This window comes from Phacochoerus africanus, chromosome 4 (genome assembly GCF_016906955.1).
Source record: "Phacochoerus africanus isolate WHEZ1 chromosome 4, ROS_Pafr_v1, whole genome shotgun sequence".
Taxonomy (NCBI): Eukaryota; Metazoa; Chordata; class Mammalia; order Artiodactyla; family Suidae; genus Phacochoerus; species Phacochoerus africanus.
The window spans coordinates 147,295,362-147,314,522 of NC_062547.1; the positions used below are offsets into that span (position 1 = coordinate 147,295,362).

Here is a 19,161-nt window from a genome sequence, read left to right on the forward strand (position 1 = left end):
CACCACAGCCACAGCAATGCAGGATCCGAGCCACATCAGCAACCTACACCACAGCTCATGGCAACGCCGGATCCTTAACCCACTGAATGAAGCCAGGGATCAAACCCACGTCCTCATGGATACTAGTCGGGTTCATTTCTGCTGAGCCACGACAGGAACCTATCCATATCTTACTAGTATTATGTTCACAGAGGTACAACGAAAAAATTTGTAACACGTGATTAAAATTTTAGAGCTTTTTCTCTAAGGACAGTACCTTAATACAGGTACTAGTGGTATGTGGATCTGGCAAAAACTCTGAAGGTGGGAGGCAGTGCAGCTCAGAAGCACTGGCCCCGGGTAGACATCCTAACCAGGGCATGTGTGGGGCATGTGAAGGGCTGTGGCAGCAGGGAAGAGAGCAGTCCTTAGCTTTGCCTCACGTTCCCTGGAAGACGGATATTTGAATATTTGGGTGTTAGTCTTTCTGTGACTGAGGTGGGAAACGTTCAGAAACATTTTTTAGGGAAGAGCCCCTTTAGAGCCTGTTCAGGCCCCACCAACTAGACAGAGGGCTGTAGAGACTGAGTAAGGAGTCGGTTTTGTGCAAACATCTCTAAAGAAAGGCTGATGAGGGCAGCTGTCCTTGGGGTCTTAAAAGGGGGAACAAGGAACTTGGTTTTCCTGATGTCACGGGCTTGTGGGAAACCACCTGCCCCATCTGGCTGGAAGGTCAGGGAGCGACCTCAAAGATGACCTCTGGGCTCAAAACAGCTCAGGGTTGGACCCAAAGACTGTGAGTCAGCTCCGAGGAAAGTGAGCTGGAGGAGGTCAGGGGAGGGGACCAGAGGCAATGCAATTGGCCCTTCCGGGCGTCCTGAGATGATCCCTTGGCCTCCGTTGAGAAGGGATGCTCAGGAGGAGAAGGACAGCCAGCTGCATGAGACACAGCTAGAAGCCCCTCCGCGGTGCCTTCCAAGGGAAGGTGCGGTGGCCAGGCCCACCCTGGACTGGCCACTGTCGCCCACACACATGGAATTGCGAGGCACCCTTGTTTTCTGGAGCACTAGCCCTCCTAAGACATTCTGTTCCCCCCCTCCCCCGTGCATTCCCCCCTCCCGGGGACTCAGCTCTTCCTTCCCTTCCCCTGGGGCTTCCCCCGGCCGCCCTCCTGCATCGAGACCCAGGGGAGGGACCCGCCACGCAGCCCAGCACCGCCCGACCCTGGCCAGCGCAGTTGGCCACCCGAGGGCCACTGCTTCCATCCATCCCGTCCCCGCTGCCCCAGCCGTGTCCCCGTCACTGCCCCGGCCTCCTCCTGGTCTCCCAGAGCCCTGCTCAGTCTCTGCTCCTTGCCCTGCAGCCCCTCACGCCCCCCATCCTCCGAACCGTGGCCTCCACAACAGCCTCTTAAAAACCCAATCATCTCTTCCCCACACCGCCAGCGGTTCCCCCGGTCCTCAGAAGCAGAGAGACCTGGCGTTTCTAGAGCAGTCACCAAAAGCCCCCAGACTGTAAGAGATGATTTAAGACATCACAGCTGTTCGGCGCAAGCGTCCTTATGCCCATTTTACCAAAGGGGACACACTGGGACAGAAAAATCAGGCAACGCATCCAAAGTTCCAGACCTAGCGAGAGACCCAGGACTTGAGAGCAGATCTGTGCCTCCTTCCCTCAGTGACTTAAGGCAGTTTGGACCCTCCTGGATCTGGCTACCATCCCCCTTCCAGCCCTGCCCCCCATGCACACATGAGCGTACACACACACACACACACACACACACACACACACATACACGCTGCAGCAATCTGCTTGACATCGTGTGCACAGTATATTCCAGGCCACCTCTTGGCTTTTTGTGCCCATTCCCAGCATAGGAGCTGCCTTATTCTCGGCAAGGAACTCTGGTGGGTGGAATAAACAATGCTGGTCCTCCTGGAATCTCTTTTTGGTGGGTTTGCCTGTCACAGTCACACCCAGAACCCAAAGCCCTGTGTGCACACCACTTCTTCAAGGCAACTGCTGCCCCTCCTTTCTGCAGAGTTAACACCTGTGCCGTGTCCACACCACCTGGTTTACACTTGGGATGTGTGTCCTGTGCGCACTGGACGTGTATCTTTCCCCCAAGCTCAGAGATTGAAAACCTATTAAGGGCAGGGGTGGCTCTTTGTTCATTGATCTTGCTGTTGACTTTCCAAGAGAAATGTTTACATGTTTTGCCTCGAGAATCAAAAACAGAGGCTTCTGATTCACTTAAATCATTACCAAGGCCTTTCCCCGCCTCCGATTACCCAGAAAGCAGAAGAGGTGAGATGGAAGGGGAAGGGCAGGTCCCTGAAGTCACTCCTTACCATGCAGGCCCCCCTTCCCCAGGCCGCCTCCTCCATCCCAGATGATAACGGCAAGTCCAGGCATCTTTCTCAGGCTCCTGGGAAGATGAGCCGTCACACGCCGTAGGGAGTTCTGAGGTCTAGAAAGCCAACTCTCCTTTGAAATATTTTGCATAAAGGAATTTCTAGGAGCTTCAGCTCCCAGTCCGTTCCCCTTCCAGGCTGCCCCTTTAACTCCATCTTCTGTCAAGTCTCCCACCCCGACTTTCCGGTACCCAGGACCACCACGAGAGACGGTTTTTAACTGAGAAATGCGGTCTTTTTCCCCGCTTTGGGTATACTCTCAGTGCTAATTTACATTTAAGAGTCTGAGCTAATCTTCTCTCTAAGGTAATTTATAGACATAAACGTATCCTACGCTCATCTTATTTTGATATCTCCCAATATAAATGTCTTTTATCTTCACAATTTTCACGCAACAAATCCCTGCTCACAGATGAGATTGTCAGAGCTTTCTTGAAAATGACCAGATTGGCAACCCAGACGGCTGAGGGTGGAAAGTGGGGAGGCTCCATCATATGGACACCTGTCCCCTAGAAGTTGTCTGTTCCACGTCATTGGTATTTGCCCCCAAAGTACCTTCTATGGGGCCTAACAGGGGCTTGCAATATGTTTATCAGATTTTCAAGAATGTACCTCCTGGATGGAGACAGCCCCTTGCACTGTCTCATAATCAGTTAATGCTACAGCAGAAGTTCCCTGCAGACACCTGAAAGGGAAATAAGTGAACAGAAGCACAGGATAGAGCCAGAGGGCCTGTGCCAGGCGCTGCTCAGCCAGATGCCCTGGGGAAGGCACTGTCAGGAGCCGCCCAGAGAAGCAGTATCGCCTGCAGGAGAAACCACCCCAGCCTTAGACTCCCCTCCCTCTTCCCCAACCCAGTGGTGAGGCTTCAGACAAGTCAAGTCGGTAGCCACTCTAAGCCTCAGTTTCCACTAAAAAATAAAAATAAAAAGGCGAGAATAATCCCCGCCTCCTAAGGTCGTTAGGAAAATCGAAAGATGTAGAGTGTGCGGCTTTCGCTTTTATTACTGTTGTTACTATGAAAGATGTTGGCAGGCAAAGTTTCTCAGGAGTCCGTTGCAGGATTTCTCTGTGGTCATTCTCCTGTAAGTTGTTTGAGCTTTTTTAGGCAAGAAATGTTCAGACATCCCTAAGAGTTAAGAGGGGAGCCTAACAAACCCTCCTGTACCTGCCGCCCCGTCTCAGCAGTTGCCTACTCGTGGGCCAGTCTGATCTCAGTTACATCGCCCTCGTGAGCCTGCCCCCAGCTGAGTTGTTTTAAAACAAAGCTCAGACATTATACCATGTCATCCATACACCTCTCAGTCTCTCTTTAGAAAGTTCAGTGAGCGTTTTCTTCTATAAGAGTTTAACCTAAGCATCATACCATTATCTCACGTTAGAAAATGGACCATACGGTCTTAACGACCCTACAATCCAGTGTTCAGATGTCCATATTTGCCTTAGAAATGTTGTTGACAAGATGATTGGTTTGAATGGCGTCCAAATGAGATGAAACACCTTGCGCTGGGTTGAGATGTCTATTAGATTTCCTTTATGCTGCGGGTCCTCTCGCTTGTGCTTTCATCCTTATTCTCTCGCTGCCTCCCTCCCTCCCTCGTCCCGGACATGTAAAAGAGAAGCCCCGTGGTCTGTCTCACTGAACTGTCCACATCCTGGGTGTTACTGGCTGCATCTCTGCCGCGATAACACATTCCTGTCTACCACCCACGCGGTGCCAATCGTGAGCATTCATGTGAAGCTGCAGCATGCCCTCCTTCCCGATCTGTCACTCCTCCTGAAGTTTTTGAAGCTGCAAAGATTCTCTAAGATGGAATACCGCTTTCCAAGAGCTGATGATGAGTTAAGATCCTCTCCTGTGAGTTTTAACGAAATTATTTCACAGTGATCTCCCCACCTTCATATCAAAGGCCCTCGGCATCCCAGGTTCATGCCTCACCCTCTCTATGTCCATTCGCTCTCCGTCCCTCCCTCCCTCCCTCCGTGCCTTCTCTCCTGGCCTGTCTGCCATCACCGATCTGCTACCCCTTTTTCCACTGGCTCATCTCCCTGCCTGTCTGAGCCCATCTCCTTGGTTATGGCCTCATCAGTGCCCTCAGGCCGGCCTCTCAGCTGTGTTCCCCCTCCCACCCTCCCCAGGACCAGTTCCCCACAGCTGGGCTGAGACCAGGAGGAAAATACCTGGTCTCTCCAGCCTGGAGAAGACTGGGCTTCAGGGTTACTGTGGGATAGGAGATGAGTTTATTTCTCCAAACTGGGGTTTATGGATTGCGTCTGTGTTCCCATGTCCAGAAGAGGAAAGGAACATAAATCCGCACGCGAGGGATTTGATGAGGTTGAACCATCACAAAGATGGTTAGAAACTACTGAAAATGCTGCGGGAACCCATGAGAGCTGCTGTTGGATTTCCTTGCAGAGGAAAAAGAAATGGAAGGTCTTAGGAGTTCCCGTCGTGGCTCAGTGATTAACGAACCTGACTAGTATCCACGAGGACGTGGGTTTGATCTCTGGCCTCGATCAGTGGGTTAAGGATCTGGCATCACCATGAGCTGTGGCCTAGGCCGACAGCTACAGCTCTGATTCAGCCCCTAACCTGGGCACCTCCATATGCCGTGGGTGCAGCCCTAAAAAAACAAAAAGACAAAAAAAAAAAAAGGAAAGAGGAAATGGAAGGTCTTCGAGTCAGGCAGAGCTTCACACCATGGCTTTGCCACCTAGTAACTGAGTGACAAGGAACAAAGTTCCTTACCTCCCTGAGCCTCGGTGTCCTCGCCTGCAAAGCGGGCACGTCCCTCTAGGCGGCCGCGAGGCCTTCCTGAGCCCTCACACACAAGCTGCAGCCACTGCTCATACCTGCTTGCCTCCAAGCAGAGCTTCCAGAATGTACCATCACGGTGTCACGGAGGAGAGGCCCTGGCCTAAACCAGGCAACGAGCCAGATACCTTCCAGGATTTAGATGGCCCTTCCGGTCTGAGCACCCTGAGGTGTGTTTTTCACAACTACTAGCAGATACAGGGCTGGTCTTGGCCCGCTGTGTGTGTAAAAGGCAGGAGGCAGGAAGAGGTTATCTCATAACAGTTAGCACTTCCCCTCAAATAAACGAATCGCAACTCGGAGTCACCTCACTCCATCACTCGATGCCTCCTCCCGGAGCCGCAGGGCCCCAGGGAGCGGCAGCGATGATCAGATCAAGGCAGGTGCCATCTCCACCTGGCGGGTGGCGCTCACCGGGTGGGCTCAGAATCGGGTCCCTGATCCCAGCATGATGCTGGGGGAGGCGCCTGGCCTCTCCCAGTCCCACTTGTCTCATGTATGGACTGATAAAATGGACCTAGTGGGGCATTATGCTCCCCCGTTACTGACGAGCACATTCTGAAGGTACGTGACCCCAGAACTGTTTCTCTCATCTCGTGACGGGCGGTGCGAGCACACAGACGGTTTCCTCTCGGGTCACCGCAAAGCTTGCTCAGCCCCAGCAGGGGTCAGGCAGAGCTCGCATCTAAGAGCCTTTTAGCAAAGAGGTTCTCATCTCTCGAGGGAGAAGCAGTGTAGTGGAGGATGACAAGGGCTTGGGGGGTAGCCAGCTCTGGGTGAGACGCTCTGAGAAGTGCAACATCGGGCAAGTTACTTAATCTCTCTCGGCCTCTGTTCTTCCATCTGTGAAATGGAACAGATGGGGTGATGTGTTTTTTTTTTAACCTCCTAAGATGGCTGTGAGGATAAAATGAGGTGACATGTGTACATGGAATAATGGCTGGGCTTCGGCAACAGGAAACGGCCCAAGAAATGCCCACTCTGTGATGACCGCTGGGTCAAGTCAGGAAGCTCTAACCATCCCCTGTGTCCACTTGCGGACAACGACGCCCACCTCAGAGGGTGCTGGCAGAGTCTGCCTGGAAGTGCAGACTTCCAGAAGCCCCCTGGCTCACGTGATCAGCGCTGACGGTTCTGGAAACAGGGCAGATAGGGCTTTGGGCTCATTTCTAGGGGCAACGGTACTTGCTCAGTTCAGGCCCTCAACTGCAGCCCCAAGGGGAATTCGCAGGAGGGAAGCCAAGAAAAAAGACTTTGGACAAAGGAGGAAACCCTAGGAGGAGACCGAGGGAGGCCATGTTTCGACCATCTTCTGTGGGTACCTTCCAGGTTTTTCTGTCAGTCGCTTTTTCACCTGGTTTAGGTGCCCCTGCCCCGCACAGCTCACCAGTGAAGCAACCAACAAAGGTTGCTGGGGGCCCCCGGGCACCAGGCGCAGGCCCCAGAGTAGCCAAGACAGACATGGTTCCTATGCTCATGGAACCTCCAGACCAGCAGGGAAAACAAATACTCAACTAAGTTGTGTAGAGAGCGGACTGCAAAATCAGAGCCGTGCAAAGTGAGGCCGAAGGAAGGGGGATGACGGGAGTCTGGGGAAGATCAGGGAAGCCTGCCTGGAGGAAGGGACCTTCGGGTGGAGACCTGAAGGGTACAGGAAGCCAGAAGGTGAAAAAAGGAGGCCAAGCGAGACCCTCTCCCCATCCCCAGCCGTCTCTGTTCCGGCGTTATGCCGGCAAACCCCAGCACGCCTGCTGCACGGCGAGGCAGGCGGTCCCAAGGTCCCAGCCCTGCCCGAGCTCCCTGAGCTCCTCTGGGGAAAAGCCTGTCTGGTTTCTGGTGACCAGAGAAGTTCTGCAGGTTCTGTCATTCCCCCTGCTGCTTGGCTGGCATCCTTAATTCAGCATTTCTCCAACGAGAAGCTCAACTTTGCATCATCGTTCTGCCCAATTAATGCTGGTGTGAGAGAGCCACTCAGGAGCCCCCGCCCTGTCCGGGTGAAAAAAGGAGTGGCCTGGCCTACACCTCAGACATTCAACAGGACTCTTTAGCCCTAGGGCTAGGAACCGGGGTAACGGATACCCAAGGCCACTGGGGCCTGCAACACACACGCCCGCACACACGGAGAACTCAGCAAGAAGGAAAAACTGGAGAAGCAAAATCAAATGGAAGGGCAAGAGAAAAAGAGAAGAGGTGTCCAGGGCAGCAGAGAGCAGACAGAAAGCGGGGGGGGGGCAGTGGAGAGAAATGTGGGGCCACAGGCATTCCTCAGTGGCACCGGGACCCTGTCCCTGTGGCTCAGCGTGGCAAGGACTCGCTAACAGCGTCTTTCACACAGACCTGTTAGGAAGTGGGATGAGAGATTCACGCACACAGGTTTCTCATCCTCAGCACATCTGGGGCCCGGGAGCGCCTCGTTGTGGGGGCTGTCCTGTGCACTGCAGGATGTTTGTCAGTATCCCCGACCTCCATCCACTAGATGCCAGGAACACCCACCGCCAGTTGTGGCAGCAAAAAAAAAAGTCTCCAGCTATCGTCAGATGTCCCCCAGGGTCAAAGTCAGCCCCAGGTGGGGACCACGGACATGCAGGATGCAGCGGGAGCCGGGCCTGGCGGGCCGTAGAGGCAGAACAAACGGCAGTCAGTCTAAGGTCTGTGCAAGGCAAATGCCCTTTCTGAAGAGCAGGGCCTGCTTCCCAAACACATGCTGAGAATATAAGGGCTTTGGAGAAAACCGCAACTTCCCAAAGACAGGACGGGTAGACTTGCCAGGGCCGTCACTGGAAATGTGCAGAGACGCATATGCCCAGGCTGGAGAGGCAGATCTGTCCATCGGCTGGATTGCTGGACCAGGTCCACTTTCCACTCGGCTCAGGTCAAGGGAAGAGGAGCTGGTTTTGCGGCATGGGTAGCAGGTGCCAGGCCTAGTGCCAAGGTCTTACATACAAACCAGCCTCTGTGAGTTCTGTGTGAAGATGGTATTATTTCCATGTTAGATGGAGGAACTTTGACCCCAAGAGGTCAAGTAACTGGCTCCATGTTACTTAGCAAGTACTTTTCAGGATTTGGGTCAGAACCTGGGTCTGACCCTCTTCTAGGCCGACGCTCTTTCGCCATCCAAAGGGCAGGAGGGGGGCTTCTCATATGCTAACTTGATAGTTCACCGTGGGAGTTTAGGAGCAGTTTGGGGGCAGCAACCAGGCTTGGTGGGAAAGAATGATGGATTGATTAGCAATGTCTGTCTGGGTACAGGAGTACAAAATGGAGGCACGTGTGCTATTTGTTTGCCATCCCCAGGAAGACCCATAATCCAAGATTCAGTGATTCTGTATCATCCTAGGGAATGCTGTCTGGGGGCTACACTAGACGAGGGGTACGTCTGGGGTTTTTTCAGCAGATTAGCTGCTTTCATACTTTCGTGGGGCATAGCTGAAAATCTGGTCTTCTCCATAGGTGAGGGTTCCTACAAAGGGCACAAAGAGCGTGTCCTTAAACTGTTCTCATGGAAAGAAAAGATACAAGCCCCTATCCCAACCCTTTGCTAATACTTCAGGAATTTTATTTTAGGCGAGAAATGATGTTCTCAAGAAAGAAAAGGCAAGAAAAACTTGCAGGGAAATGGAATGGGTACCGTATTTGCAAAGCACAGCTTCTCCGTCTCTGCCCACTCCAAAACCATCAAGCCCTGGTGGAAAGATGCGTCATGAAACCTGCTTACATGTGCAAAGGACAATGCAGACACCAGTTTTTGTCCAGACATTGCAGCTAGGGAAGACATGCTTTCTCGTGGCTGAGTCTAGGGCAACGCTGAGGACAGGGCAGAGAGAGAGCGCAGAGTCAGAAATGCAAACAAATTCTTCCCTCTCGCGGGGCTCAGTTCAAGGTGCCTAACTGAGCGCGTGGGCTCCACCCACCGCCTTGGCCTTGACTTTGACCCTCGCTGGCACTGACTAGGATGCTGCAGACCGCCTTCACTGTCCTGACCAAGAACATAGTGTGCCACTCAGTCAGTGAGGATTTACTGAGTCCTCTTACATGCCAACTTCTGGGCAAGCACAGGGAAGACCAACCCTAAACACATGTGATGCAGCTCCTAGAGATGGTTCATGGTTTTCGTCTTTTTTTTTTTTTTTTTTTTTTTTTTTTAGGGCAGCTGCTGCAGCCTATGGAAGTTCCCAGGCTAGGGGTTGAATCGCAGCCACAGCTGCTCGCCTACACCACAGCCACAGCAACGCTGGATCTGAGCCTCATCTGCGACCTACCCCGCAGCTCACAGCAATGCTGGATCTTTAACCCACTGAGCGAGGTCAGGGATCAAAGCCGTGTCCTTATGCATACTAGTCTGGTTTGTTACTGCTGAGACCCAGTGGAACTCGCGAGAGCATTCGGGATTTTAATCATTCCCCTGCATCTGCTTCAGCCAGGCAGGATGTGAATGAAACTGGAGAATGTCTACCCGTGAAGTTCAAAGTCACGTGCCCTCGGCCTGGGGTTAGGCCCTCCCCAGGCTCCCAGCTCTCCACGTTAGCAGAGGAAGCAGTCAGCGGGGAAGGACTATTCGTCCCAGACTACTTCCACTGTTGGCACCTGGAAATTACCCATTATTCATGTATTCAGGCGTGGGGGGGGGGGCTAACGCAGGATTGGCACCCTAGAGCCCACCAGCCAGATGCAGCCCTCAGTTGTACGGGGCACAGCTAAGAAGGTTTTTACAGGTTTGACGGGCTGAGGGTGGAAGAGAGTCAACAGAAGAGTATTCCATGACGTGCGAAAATTACATGAAATTCCATTTTCAGTCTTGGTGGCACCATTCTTTGCCGTATCATCTGTGGCCGCGTTCACCGTGTGGGGACTGTGACAGAGGATGGGAGTCCAACAATGCCTAGTGTTTGCAGTCCGATCCTTTACAGAAAAAGGTTGCCAGCCCGGGCTGAAAACTTTGCCACGGTGCCCCCAAGCCCGGCCTCTTCCTTCACAATGCAGCTATCTACTGGTAGTTGCAAGTGACTTCTGAGGTCCTGAATGGCTGGATGAGAACATGTGTGCTGGTCGCTTGCAGTCACTCAGCAGAGAAGCAGCTCCCGATGTCTGGGAGACACCAGCGGAAGCCAGACAGCCACTCCTCTCTGCCTCCAGTGCACACCTGTCAACTCACCCCCTGTCCTGGCATCTGCCTTGTTCCCCTGACCTCTGGGAGGATAAGGGAGCTGAGCCCGGAGCCCTCCAGCCTGAATCCCGGTTGTGCCTGGCCCGGGGAAATGTCTAGTCAATGTGAGTTGATGTGAGAATGAGGAAATGCGTGACACCCAGGGAGGGGACCAAGGTGTGAGTCAGTAAACAAGCAGGAGACTGAAGAAATGGATGGATGGCCAGTCCGGGAACTTTTGCACGCCTGCTCTGCCTTCTTCTTCTCAGCCTCGCCCAGCCTCACCATGGCGGATGCCTTCGTGGGCATCTGGAAGCTAGTGGGCAGCAAGAATTTCGACTGCATGAAGTCAACTGGTGTGGGTTTTGCCACCAGGCAGGTGGCCAGCATGACCCAGCCTACCACAGTCATCGAAGTGAATGCAGACACAATCACCATCAAAACACAAAGCACCTTCAAGAGCGCAGAGGTCAGCTTCCAGTCCGGAGTGGCGTCTGATGAGACCACAGCAGATGACAGGAAGGTCAAGTCCATTGCGACACTGGATGGAGGCAAACGTGTCCACATGCAGAAGTGGAATGGACAAGAGACAATGCTTGTTCAGGAACTAGGTGACGGGCAACTCCTCCCGACACCCACGGCAGTGCAGGTGGCACTTGCACTTACGAGAGAGGGGCATGACCTCCCCGTGCTTCATCAACTGCTCCTGGACTCCGCACCAGATCGCCTCATTTCTTCCTCAGGCATTTTCTAAAATTTCACTTTGGGGGTATTCTCTTGGGGTCAGGTGGCACCAGCCTGCGTACAGTTCTGGTTCTTATTGTGTATGTTTGTTTGTTTGTTTGTTTTTTAACTGCATCCGAAGGGTGCTCTGAGGTCAATAAAACAGCCAAGGCAGGAAAAAAAAAGAAAGAAATGGAAGCAAGGCTGAATGATCAAGTGACCGAGCGGCTTGATGAAAGAAAGGCAACGGGAAGGAGTGGGTAGTGAGGGAAGGCGTGTAAGAGTGAGGAGCTGAATGAAGAAACTGTGAATAAAGAACGGGGATCTGGAGTTCCTGTCGTGGCGCAGCGGAAACGAATCCGGCTAGGAACGATGAGGTTGCGAGTTCGATTCCTGGCCTCGCTTGGTAGGTTAAGGATCCAGCGTTGCCGTGAGCTGTGGTGTAGTTTGCAGACATGGCTTGGATGCCGCATGGCTGTGGCTGTGGTGCAGGCAGGCAGCTACAGCTCCAATTCAACCCCTAGCCTGGGAACCTCCATATGCCACGAGTGCGACCCTAAAAAAAGCGAAAAGGAAAAGAGAAGGGGGCTCGAGAAGGTGGATAAGCGTGCACATGAGGGGGCGGTGGGCTCTCTCCAGAGGCCATATCAAGGACATGAAGGGTGTCACTGCCACGCCCTGCTGATCTCATTTTTTTGCCTGCTTGCTCTTGCCTGCCAGCCTGGGGACTTTGCGCTTAATCAGCACCCTCCCTGGCTCCGGGTGTGCCCACGCTTTAGTGCCTTAGAATCTAGGGCTTCTGTCAGAGGACAAAAGCACCTGCACCCCTGGGCACCAGGCCAGCCAGCGGTGCCTCCGAGACTGTGGCCTCCCATACATGGAAAACCATGCCTTCAGCTGGTGCGTTCTCGGCCCCGTCCCTTCTGTGTGCTGCTGGGGATCAGGACCTACCCCAAAGCTGAGGGCCCCACAGAGGCACCCTTCCCAGGGCAAGGGATGGGCGGCATGTTGGCCTGGATTACGTTCACAGCCAAGGTCACCAAACCAGGCGGGAGGGCGGGGAATCAAACACACTCTCCAGAGGTCCTGGTGGCCGAGGGGTTACAGGCTCTGCAGCATCGCTGCTCTGCCACAGGGTCGATCCCTGGCCCCCGAACTTCCACGTGCCATGGGCGTGGCCAAAAAAAACCCATAAATACTATCTACGAAGCCAGCCCCTCCTGTTAGTCTCTTTCCTTGTTTTCTCTTTCGTGTGTATCGTTTCACCGGCTCCCTCACTAGAATACGTTCCCTGAGGACTGAGCCAGGCATACGGAAGTCTCAGGAAATATCTGCTGAAAAGGAGTGAAACACAGTCCAGAAAACAGGTCACGTCAACCAGGCGCTTGGACGGGCTACCACGGCGGGAGGGCATCTCCCAGCGGGGACCTGACCTGACTCTGCCACCAAATCCCGCATGTCCCATAAGCGTATCATTTCCCCTCTCGGAGGCTCAGAAGACGCCAGGAGCCTATCTTCAAAGTGGCTTCTAGCTCCCATCCCAGAGTTCTGGAGGCAAGGGGGGAAGCCGTCACAGTTTTCAAAGCTCACCTATCGTTACTATGATGTTTAGGCCCCGAGCCCAACTCTAAGACAAAAGAAAAACTTCGACTATTACCTAAGGACAGCCATTCCATCAGGGCCATGTTGGGGTAAACTGACACTGGGTGTGGTGACATTGCTGTTTTGGCCAGTGGCCCGCTGAGCATCAAGTGTAACTATCCAAATGCAGCTGCTCCTCTCTCTCAGGCTTTGCCAAGCCTCTGCACAGAGCCAAAGCCCAGTCTGGCTGCAGTTACCCTGCCTGTGCCTTAGCAAAGCCATAACAGTGCACCGTGAACCCCCCAGGAGACAAAGGACTAGAAATCTCTCATCAGGCGTCTCTACCAGCTCCCAGAAACCAGGCAGACTGTCCTGGCTCAACCTGGCAAATACGGTTCCGAGAGCTGGAGAGGGCTTGTCTGAAGGTTCCAACCTTCTCTGACTCCTGGGCTGAGAAGCCTCCAGCCCCTGCAGCCTCTCCATCCAACCTCCAAAATGCACCTGCTGCTTTACATACCAGAGGGAGCTCTGAAAGGGCCAGCTCTCAAGTTAGGAGGTTTAGGTTCGAACCCCAGCTCTGCTTACTTGCCAGCTCTATGACCTCGGGCAAATTACTTCAGTAGGTTTGGCCTTGATTTTCTCATCTGTAAAATGGGAATGGTGATGCTAATTAATAGTATTTAGCCCTGTGATGCGTTGTGAAGATGATCTGAGCTGAGAGGGTGCCTCCGAATGGGTGGTCCCTCGTAGCAGGCTGTAAGTTTTAGCGCTTTTGTGGTGGCTGAGATCTCCAAAATCTGTTCTGGTGTCCCCCGTCTTATCTCAGTGGGATTATACCCTTTTTAAGGGCAGGGTCTCTGCCTTCCTTTCAACCTCATCCTCACAGTGCCTCACCCAAGGCTGGGAACATTCAGAACGCTTGTCAATCAAAAGGCATCAGGCATGCATTCCCAAATCCTTGCTCTCCAAATGGCACAGGAGGTCTGCTAGATAAAATGCATGGACAGCGGCACGTAGCCTTCTTTCCATAAAAATGACACCCACAGTTGGTGGGAATCCACAGGCTGGAAGAAGAGGCTGAGCTAGGGAACATCAAGAGAAGGGGAAGGAGTTCCGTCGTGGCTCAGTGGAAACGAATCTAACTAGTATCCATGAGGACGTGGGTTCGATTCCTGGCCTCACTCAGTGGGTTAAGGATCCAGCGTTGCTGTGGGCTGTGGTGTGGGCTGCAGACTCGGCTCGGATCTGGGATTGCTTTGGCTGTGGTGTAGGCCAGCAGCTGCAGCTCCCATTACACCCCTAGCCTGGGAACTTCCATATGCTGCGGGCATGGCCCTAAAAAGCAAAAAAAGAAAGAAAGAGAGAAATGTGAGGACAGACTCTTCACATCTGTCCCACATGGTTCAGACGCCAGCCTTCCTGGAAGGAGACACAATGGACATTTATTGAGGGCTGAGCTATCGTTTGCAAGGCTGAGAAAACAAGGAATAAGATTCTAGTTTTTCTAAGGATGGGCCAGAATCAGGGAGCCCCCTCTTAACGCAAGTGCTTGGTTTCTTTCTTTCTGAGCACAATGAGATGAAAATATCCCGACCCAGGACGCCGAGACTGCCTGGAAGGCTGTGCTCTCCCTTTATTTCCTGTCAGGTGCAGTGCCCTGAAAGGTGAGATGCATCAGTGGTGCCAGCCGCCTGGGGCCGCAAGCTGATGGCGCTGCACTCGGTGCCAGGAGAAAGCTGTAGAGGGCTTGCTCCAAGGGCAGCTGAACCTTCGGGCACCAAAGACTGAGCCCTCTGGGCAGCGACTGAAACTATTGAAATCTAATTTGAGACAGTAGTGGACAAAGTTCTCCTGATTTCTGCAGCATCTCAGAAAGCCCGCGAGCACACTATGCAGAAAAGGGGCTGTGGGCCCCAGCTTTGGGAATGTCACCGTTCCTTTCACTCACTGTAGATCCCTGCGCCCGTCTCGAGAAAGGACCCTCGGATCTCAGGGGACGTGAGGGCCACATCCTGTTAACCCCATGAGAAGGAAAAACCGTCAGGTGACCAACCACATCAGGGGTCTCTGCCTCGGTGTGGAATATTCTCCCAAGGGTCTCCCAGAACAAAACCCAGAAGAGGAAGGCAGACTTGTCAACAGAAGTATCAGGCAGTGTTCCCAGATGCCATGACAGCTCCAGACCCCATGGCTTCTCAGACGGTAAATCCTTCATTTATTAAGGGGACTTAATAATTCAAAAGCAGTAAAGACAGGCAACTGCTTTGACAATGTGGAGGGAGGGTGAGTGATTATCTTTTTTTCTTTGTTTTTATTTTTAATTTTATGGCTGCACCTGTGGCATGCGGAGGTTCCCAGGTCAGAGACTGAACCCAAGCTCTAGCTGCAACCTAGGCCACAACTGTGGGGACGCCAGATCCTTTAAGCCAGTGTGCCAGGCCCAGCATTGAACCCATGCCTCCGTAGTTACCCAAGCCACTGCAGTCGGGTTCTTAACTCCACTTGCCACAGCGGGAACTCCTTCATCGCTTTTTAAGAATGTCCCTTGGGGTTGATACGTTCTCCTTTGAGAAATTTTAAAAATGATGACACAACAAAAATAGGCAGGAAGTTAACTTTCTGAGGATGCCAAGTATTTGACATTGTCACATAATTTCTGGGCTCCTCAAATTCTTTTTTTTTTTTTTTTTTTTTTTTTTGTCTTTTTTAGGGCCACACCTGCGGCATATGGAAGTTCCCAGGCTAGGGGTTGAATCATAGCTATAGCCACCAGCCTACACCACAGCCACAGCAACGCTGGATCTGAGCTGCGTCTGCAACCCACACTGGACCCATAACCCACTGAGCGAGGCCAGGGATCAAACCCGCAACCTCATGGTTCCTCGTCAGATTCGTTTCCTCTCCACCACGATGGGAACTCCTAGAAGGGATTTTTTTTTTTTTTAAGTTAACTTTCCTTTAAGTCCTGCTTCGACTTGCTCCTGCAGCTATCTCCCCCAAAGTGAAACTCACAGAAAAATTAACAGTTCTTAGAGAAAAACCTAGTAAACCTCACATAAAACAGATAAAGGAGTTTAGGGCCAGACAGGTTCAATTACTTCCCCAGGCTTACATGGTGACAGGAATAAAGGGAGGAGCCACACCTAGGAAAATCTGAATTCCGAACCCAAGTTGTTAACGACGATGCCATACTGTCTCTTGACTAGTGTTGGTCTGCCACTTCCCCCATCCAACCCTGCGCACGGGTCCATTTTCCGCAGTCCAGGAAACAACTGTCCTGGGAGCCCCACTCTCTCCACCATAAAAAGCCATCTTCTAAGACATGGAGTCTGTATCAGGCCAGCAGAGCATGCAAATCTCCAGATGGCCAGAAACTGCTCCTCTCTGCGATGCCCTGGTCTGGAAATGATGAGGGCAGGATGCTGACGGAGGACAGAGAGTGGGTCCTGTATGGTCTGCGCTATCCTGGCGAGCAGTGGCCCTTGCCCTCAGTCCCCAGGACCCAGCACGGTGCTCGGGACTCAGTAGCTGCATGGCAGGCATCCTCTGTGAATACGTGCCATGAGAGGACCCACAGCGGACTTAAGAGCAACTTTGCTTGTTTAGATTTTGATGGCCTCTAATGAAGCCCAGTGAGAGGATTTAATTATGATTATTGCCAAGCAGTTACTTCTTCAAATGGACTGTTATGACTAGGAGGACAAGGGTTATAATTAAGGTTTCCGTGCCCCCTGGCATTTCAGAAAGCACTGAGAGCACTCAACCCATCAGATCTTGCCTTGGTGCTAAAATCCTGCCCTGCAGGCAACAGGCTCTTGGGCTCAGGAGGGCATGAGGACATAATGGAAAGGGGAGCAGTGGGGCTGGGGACATGCTGTGCCCAACCAGAGGAGACCCAACTTAAGAGAATTTTGCCTTTCTGATTTGGGGTGTGGGTTTTTTCTGCATTTTCCAAGAAGCCAACGCAGAGCACAGCTATAGCAAGGCACCAGACCTCACCCTTTGCTGGAAACCTCAAGGGGCATGAGACTAGCCCAGGTCCATGTTAGGAAAGAGTTCTGGATGCATGTCCCTTAAGCACAGGGCTAGTCACCCATCACTGGTCTTTCTCACGGGGAATCTGGACTATGAGGCTGGCCCTTCTGTCCAAGAGAATGAATAGTTCCTTCTTCAAATCCAGTCTCGTTAAGGAAGTCCTGTTTTCCACCTGTTCTCACACATCTGCTGGGTGTGTCTGCCATCTCACAGTGGCATCAGCGTTACAGTCCGGGGAGTACTTCATGTGAGCAGGACATCCTGCAGAGTTCGTTGCATATGTGGTCTGACTGAATTCTCATAAGAATTCCATGAGGTCGCTACAGTTATTGTCCAAAGGGACAATAGCTTAGGAGACAGAGGCTCAGAGGAATCAAGTCTAGGGCCAGATCTCAGACTCAGTTCAGATGGCCCCAAAAGTCCATCCTCTTAGCCATGCCTGCGGAGTGTCTCAAGGAATTAGAGAAATCCACCGAATCAGTGACTGCCCCCATGGGGTGCTTCTTGAGTAATGCAGTGGGACCCCGGAGATGCTGAGAACTTGACCCGACAGTGTGGGAATCCCTGTCAGCTGGGGCTTCCCACGCTTCTAGGCAGATGCTCCGAGCACCAGCTTTTCTCCCCAACAGAGGCCATGGGACAAATAAACCAATCAGGCATTTATTTTCGGCAGACAGGGTTTGTGAGAAACACTGTACGCCTGGTAAACAGCTCTTGGTAACCCTTTAGAATCGTCTTACGACCACGAGAGAAATCTAGAATCTTCCCCCAAGGGAAACCCCACACCCAGACAGGTTTACCGGTGAGTCTTTCACACTTTCAAGGAGCGGATGATTTCACTTCTTTTAAACGCTTCTAAAGAATGGCAGCAAAGAAAACATTCCCCAACTCATGTCATGAGGCCAAGATGTTCTTAATACCAAAAGCCAGGAAACTACAAAATAAGAAGGAAATGTTTGGGTTTGTCCTCGTTTGTAAACAGAGACACAAAACTCCTCAAGTGTATGTGAGCCCAAACCCAAAAATGTATGAAAATAGAACACACCATGATTAAGTTAGGGTTTTCCCAAGACTGAAAGGTCTAACAGTATGAAATGAGTTGCTGTAATCTATTGCATTGACAACTGAAAGGGGGCAAAAAAAAACAAATTAAAGGAAGAACGATCTGAAGTTCTTATTGTGGCCCAGGGGTAACAAACCCAACTAGTATCTATGAGGACACAGGTTCGATCCCTGGCCTCGTTCAGTGGGTTAAGGAACCGGCATTGTCATGAGCTGTGGTGTAGGTTGCAGCTGTGGCTCAGATCCTGTGTTGCTGTGGTGTAGGCCGGCAGCCACAGCTCCAATTCAACCCCTAGCCTGGGAACTTCCATATGCCACACACAGATGTGGCCCTAAAAATAAAAAGGAAAAAATATCTTTTCAATAAATATAGGTAAAAAGTTTGATAAAAGTCTGTACCTACTCATTATACATATGTTTTAAATCTTAGCAAACTAGGAGTAAAAGGGAACTTCTTTTGCATGGTAAATGGAATCTACATAAAATCTACAGCAAGCATCATACGTCATGGCGAAATGCTGACGGCATTCCCTTAAGATTAGGAAAGAAAACAAAATGTTTTTTATGTTTCTACTTAACACCATCCCTGCCAGAGCAGGTGGCCAGGAGAGTAAGAGGGGAAAAAGAAGCAAAACGTTCAGTGTTTGAAAGAAGAAACATAGCTGTCATTATTTGCAGATGGTATTATTGCAATAGTATCAACACTTCCATAACGTCAACTAGTTCATCCACACAGAGAACCTGAAAGACTCTAGAAAAATCTATTAGGAATAAATATGAACTTAGCAAGGTTACGGCATACAAATCAATACAAGAAAGTGCACTGCATTTTTGTACCTTAAAAGGAAACACAGAACAATATTTTCTTTAAAGATACCATTTACAACAGCGCGTCAGTTACAATCCAATAAAAGACATGCTTTATGGAGAAAATGTCTAAAATTTTTCTGAAAGATACTAGAGAAGGCCTAGAAGGAAGAACGATGCCATGCTCTTGGGTAGGGAGACACCAGCCTGAGGATGCTGATCCTCCCCAAGCTTATTTATAAATTCAAATCCCAGTGGGTTGTTTGGAACGCAGGTGGAAGGGCCAAAAGCCAATGGCCAAGGTGCTTCTAAAAAAAGAAGATGGGATTTGGTTGGGGTGGAGAGTGGGAGCTACCCTATCAGACATCAGACTTTCTTTTAAAGCTTTAGTAACTCAGATGGCATGGATTTACCAAAGGGATTCTATTAAACTAACGGAACATACAGGAGAACCCAGAAACAGGCACGACACAGAGACCTGATTTATGACAGAGCAGGCTTTGCACATCAGAAGGGAAGGACGAGCCATGGTGTTGGGGCTAATTGGGTATCCATGTGGAAGAAGATGAAACTGGATTCCTGCCTTGTCAAAAATCAATTCC

The 19,161-nt window shown here is 51.5% G+C and overlaps 1 protein-coding gene, 1 long non-coding RNA gene and 1 pseudogene across 2 annotated transcripts in view; 2 read left to right on the forward strand and 1 right to left on the reverse strand.

Annotated features, from left to right (window-relative positions):
• SH3RF2 (SH3 domain containing ring finger 2) overlaps positions 1 to 19,161 on the forward strand; it is a 125,838-nt gene that overhangs the window by 79,612 nt on the left and 27,065 nt on the right. The gene's annotated exons all lie outside the window — the stretch shown is intronic.
• The window catches only part of LOC125126485 (uncharacterized), a 65,823-nt gene that overhangs the window by 15,439 nt on the left and 31,223 nt on the right, over positions 1 to 19,161 (reverse strand). The window lies entirely within an intron of this gene.
• LOC125126484 (fatty acid-binding protein, heart-like) lies at positions 9,991 to 11,098 on the forward strand (annotated as a pseudogene).